The sequence below is a fragment of the Anopheles bellator genome, chromosome 2 (assembly GCF_943735745.2).
Source record: "Anopheles bellator chromosome 2, idAnoBellAS_SP24_06.2, whole genome shotgun sequence".
In the NCBI taxonomy this organism is placed as follows: domain Eukaryota; kingdom Metazoa; phylum Arthropoda; class Insecta; order Diptera; family Culicidae; genus Anopheles; species Anopheles bellator.
Window position 1 is genome coordinate 72120493 of NC_071286.1, and position 6000 is coordinate 72126492.

Sequence of the window (6000 nt, forward strand, 5' to 3'; positions counted from 1 at the left end):
CATCAAAAGTAAATGGCATGCACTAGCGAACGATCAGAAAGTTGATCTTTCGGATCTAACTGAACCAATATTTTCTGCGTTCAATTTCAACCGAATCCAATTAAAAGTTAAACGAGTGAGATAAGTAAGGTTCATATACGGAACACTTAGATCCTGATCCCACAGCTGTAGTGGATGCTTGACATGGACCATTCCTGCACATCATAAACCTATTTTTCAACCCGTACCAAGCGTGGCACACGAGGAAGTAAATCAATTTCTCAGCTGTCAACTACAGCCAATCAAACATTTACAATCGGAACATTCAATTGAAGCGATGAGTGCAATCAAATCCTCCCCGGGGCGCTCCGTCCGACGCACTCCCGATAGAATGTACATAGCCTGAGGTAACTTATGGGGCCATCCGGTACATCTGGATTGGCTGCAATAATACCCGTTTCCATCTGGCCGCACGAAAGCCATCTTATCGGCAAACCGTTTTACGACCAAGTTAAGCCATGCACTTCGATCCTGTACCGTGCGCCCGAAGCAAACTGCCGGCCTTTCAGCTTCAGCACACTTGAAAGTAAAAGTATACGCTGTCGTACGAGAGAGTAGCACTATGTGTGATGCTTGACCGTAACGATGATGGCTAGCATCCGGGTATCTTCTGTCACTTGTAGAACAAATCATCGTACTATTCGAATGCTTCGGGACTCTCCGACCAATGTAGCATTAAAGTTACAGTTTTGAAACCTACCTTTCTGGTAGTTTTGAAACCTATCGCACGCTTCATCGCCCTCGAATTTTGGCATAAAACGAAACAAGAAACCTAAATCAACAACCGTCTTAGGGGCGCCTCAGCGCAAACATAACTCTGCAAACAATGTTGCTGGAATCGCACCACAGCTCGCTCGCCGCTCATCGATGGCTACTAGATGTCGGCCAATATGGGATCATCTTTTCGTTGCTAAGTGTTTCCTACTTGGTGGGCTAACCTCCCTACCATGGCACATTTATTCCGTGCTGCTTGATTTCAAGTCAATCGAAACGGAAACGATAATGGAAAATAAATAACTATTCCCGCTGCGGTCGGTGGCGCCACCCAGCCATGATGATGCGGCCCCATTTGCTTCTCTGCTTCCACCTTATCACCTAAACCTCGCGTATCGGAGTTTTACGAGATGAGATAAAGCTGGTGGAGCCTGTGTCACCATGTACTCCAGCACTGGAATCGTTTCGTCGAGTTGTTTATTCCGTACTTTCCGCAGTAAAATCAACGGCCGGTGGGTGAACGCGAGCTGACAGGGCGCACAATTAGCCGTTCGTCGATCGTTTAATTAGATTTATTTAGCAACTGCTACCAACTGTGGTGCACTTGGTCGATATCAATAGATTGTAGTTCCATTCCAACATGCAAAACTTATTTATCGTTCCTGGGAGGCTGGCGTGAGGCTGTAGAAGCAGTCCCCTAACAGAATAATCCGCATCGCATCCGTAACCGAAGACCTCTCATAACGGCACGGGAATAATGTTTTCCAACACTGGTAGTTGATAATTGAACTAACCAAGTTAATGAGGGTAAAATACCAACTAAACAAAATAATTAAAGATAATATTGATTAGAGGGAGATGCGAAAGTATTGATTATATAATGAATAGACTAAATTTCAGTTTGGAATGGCCTCATTTAATTATACAATTTTCTTCCGCTTCATCCGTGCGTCGTGCTCAATCTCTTTCCTTAATCTTTATTATTTTCCCAGTTTTTGTCGCACAATTTTTACTTTCACTACAATGAAAGAGTTCATCACAGCACATGACTTGAGCAGCAAAATGGGAAAAAACCTTTCTTACCTTCGTCCGGTGCATCGTTATCATGATGTTCGGTCCATTCAGAAAACTGGAAGGAGACAGAAAACAAAGAACCAGAGGGTTAGCAAATCAAAATAAACAATGGAACATAATTTATACGTTGCAAATGCCGAAAGGCAAATATTGAGCGCGCGGCCCGATGCAAATCACAGGCACACAAAAGGCATAAGGGCACGTTTGGGATAACCCTGAAAAGTAGCCTTAAAGCACGACCAATCCCTAGATCTTCGTTATGAGATTGAAAAGGGACTGAACCTTTTGTTGCGATCCCGGTGAGCAAAATATTGATTGACTTTTTCACCCTCGAGTATTGCCCCAAAACTTGATGAAGATTTTGTCTTGATGAATGCCAGAAAAGCATCCTATTTTATTTCGATTTTGCTACGTCACGGTAAATGAATCCTCGTGATTCACCGACACGAGTCTATGCACGCTTCCGAAAGAAAGGTTCAACAAACTAAGGTCCTTGCGAAGCACGGACGATGGCGTTTATCAATGCCCCATGCAACGCGCGAGTCCACGCGAGTTCGTTGACTTTTTAACACAGTTTTCACTGTTTGGTCGTTGCAGCGTCAAACAACCTAACGCCCAGTTTACATAACGACCCGTTACAGGAGGCGCCGGCACCGGCGGATTCCGGTATCAATCGCTGGAAACAGGAAGCATGCAACAGACCGCATGCTATAAACTCGAATAAACTTCGTCGGTCGAGGCGCTGGCCGTACCTGACCGAGAGATACTGGCCCGTTTCGTAGCTGACCGCAACCGTGAATGTGGTTGCATGCCGCGTTCTGCGTTCAACAGTCCTGAACGGCGGCCACCGACTGCAGAACGTGCCACTTTCCAACCTGCCGCTCGGCCTACGCCTACAGTCATAAATGAGCCTTAACTTGGGGCCACCCAGAACACGGGAGTCCACCGCATGTAAATAGGCCAAAAGTGTTTGCCTGCGAGCAAATCGATCGAACCGGGCATTTTATTTTATGCCCGCCGCGCTGCTGTGCCGGAAAATGGCGCCTGAACACGCAACAAATTTAAAAACGGAAGAAAATGCAAACTCACATCCGACCCCCGGCGGCAGTCGACCGTGTAGTGCAGCGTGACTGTAGCCCGTCTTCGGCCGTAGAACTCCGGATTATGCAATCAACCCCCGAGCACGTGCGCGGCTGGCATCGCCGGTTACAGACGGCACACCCATCGTTTGAAGAAGACATTAGTGACCAGTTCGTTGGACTTTCAAATGTAGGCAAACAGCAAAAGTGTTTAAGATACCGCATAAGTTGTTCTACAAGGGTTCCCACTTTATGTTTATCGTGTTAACCCTCTTAGCCATTTCTTCGACATACGCAAATCTTACTAATTATTTGTAACAATTACTAATCGTGTTCAAGTATTCCAAGACTCCCCAAGAAGCCTGTCGTATGAAAAGTTAAGTGCCCGTTAGCATTTTCCAGGATAATTTCCCACTTTTTCCCGTCCCATTCTGTGGCACTCCGTGCTTTGTCCTTCAGGCGGCATCCTGTGCGGTTTCATACTCATAATTACTCGCCAATTCAATTTTCACTTGCATCCATTGTTTTGCCCACCGCCACCGGCGGGCTTAAAATCTCCCACGGGGAGAAAAGAAAAACCTCGTGTTGCAGCTAAACGTTTCTGCAATTCCCATTCAACGGATGTATTCCCTCGATTGAGTGGCCCTGCTGCCTGCTACAAATTGCATTAAAGTGGCGTTCTGGCGCGAAACGAACGACACAGACGATGACGATGAAGTACGGTGACACTCCTTGCCGGCAAAAAATGGAATGACTGCAGTTCCGCCGCGAATCAACACTGAATATGCTATCGATGGTGGTCGCAAGAAAGGGACTGGTGAATAGTTGAGGTTCAAGGTGCCAAGCACCTGCACCTGAGGATTTGCACCTGCACCAGGCGCAATGTGAAGGCGCCAGGATTTATTGTTCCTGCTCACACAGACGTCTATAATCGTCATCACACAATCATTATCGCCTACGCATGGGGCGACCCTAGGGAAACTGTATTCATCGGTCTGGAAGGCGTTGCTTTGCTGAGCGAGGTGCTTCAGAAAAAGTAGGTCACCTTTAGGTTTGGCTCGATGCTTATTTATGTTGGTTATGCTTTTCCGTTTCTTTCTGGCTTCCACTCGGGTAAGCCTCGAGGGCCCAGATAGGAGAAATATGAACCGTACCAATCATTAGAGCCGAGTCGAACACAATCAGGGACTGCTTTTCCCTCGAAGCCGTTAATACATTGGACCGATGTGCTCGGCATGGCACTGATCTTGAAACCAACCAATCTTGAAGTTGTTATTCGATTTAATAAGCAGTTGTGAGCATAACTATGTAGCTGGCTTATTTGAATATAGGTTGTAAACTTATTATAACTCCTGTCAAATACATTACGGCGCAAGACACACAACCGACGACCGTTGGTGGGCACCGAGAGAACCATTTCCTCGCATCGATGTCAATGTCAATAGGTATTTAAATCATCCATCGGCGCTGGTTAAAAAATCTGTATGTATTATTTGTGGGCCACGCTTTCGTTTGAACCGCACAGTCACAGAATCAATCTATTTTCGTGTGACCGTACAACACGAACGTGTGGCAACATTTTCACTGGTTCCAGGTTTTTTTTTCGTCGGAACCACGGCATCCAATCCAATTTCAATTCCGGCTCCCGGATGAGATGATGGGATGAAAGAGCGACCATGCTTTAATGTGCCTTCGTTATGGTATGTAAATGGAGTCCCGGGGCCCGGGAAGTGACCGTTGGAGTGTCGTAGAACCGATCGATTCAATTTGTGGCAGTCAAATCGATCTTCAATTCGCTTCTTCCTGTTTGAGCATCAGAAAGTCCGGTGCCATGTTACGAAAAAAAACTAAAAAAAGGAAACATACCTTTTTCGGGCTCAATAAATGTCATTTTGTACGCGTATTTATGTCAAACATTTTGTAAACGTGATGTACCACGTGAGAGTAAATCGTTACGCAAAAGGGGCAGAAAAATAGGTTAAGTTTTTGCAACCACAGTTTTTGCACGCTGATCGCCGAGTCAAAAGGCTATTAATCGATTTATGATGCCTCCATTTATCTTCATCGTCCGGTGCTTCGGGCTGAAACCTAATCCTTCAATCTCGAATGACGGATGCTGTCAATAAATTAGCCTTCGTTTAAATGCTCCCTGTTATGAGCTACAACAGCTGACCACAAGTGGGAAGCACGAAAGCAGCGTGCTCGCCGTTCGCTGAACGCAGCGGAACACAGTTTAGAGATTCTAATTAAGCTAAATTAATGAGCGGTCAATCCGGACGTGCCCAACATCGCCAAACGAAATAATGAATAAACGAGCAGCTGATTGAGACGTGTTGGCGGGTGTTAGGTTTTATTGGTTGAAAAGCGAAACACGAGCATATGTAGACATTCATGAAATTTAGTTGGGCCATGATGATGCCATGATGTGGGATTTTTCAAAATTATTTTCACTATTATGTTGCAAAATGCCAGCCCGTATCTGAGCCATCTATCGAGCGACATATCATTCGAAAGTGCAAAGAGTATCGCTCTCATCATTCATCCCGATGATGAGCAATCACCCTCACTAATAGTATCCTGTTGACAGATTGCCCTGAGAATGGTCGAACATGAAACCACGAACCAGTTCAATTTGTTCAATTTCACCCACCCGTTCTCGGGAGGATAAAATCATCCGCTATCGGGGATCGTCCTCTCTGGTTACGTGAAACTATGAAAAATCGAAACGACAGGGACACGGCCATCGTTCACATATCGCCTTCTGGGACCGGGATTGAACGATTGCGATAAACGGCGAAAATGGATAAAATAAACTCACGTTGGGTAGCTCTTCAGGGTCCACCTCTTTCTGGTCACGGCTACAAACTCAAAGTACACGTGTCACCGTAACGAACGAACGAGTGAAATGGTAATGCCCCTTTTTATCATTCCTTACTACATCCGTTGGGCTGTGAGAGCACCAGAGCTGAATGCTGAACTATTTGTTCGGCAGGCAATTGCTATTTTTGCTTTGCCCTTTTATTGCATTAGCACCTCATCGTTGCCTCACGGGTACGTGAGATCGTAAAAGGATGAAGTGAAATTCGTCCGGAAA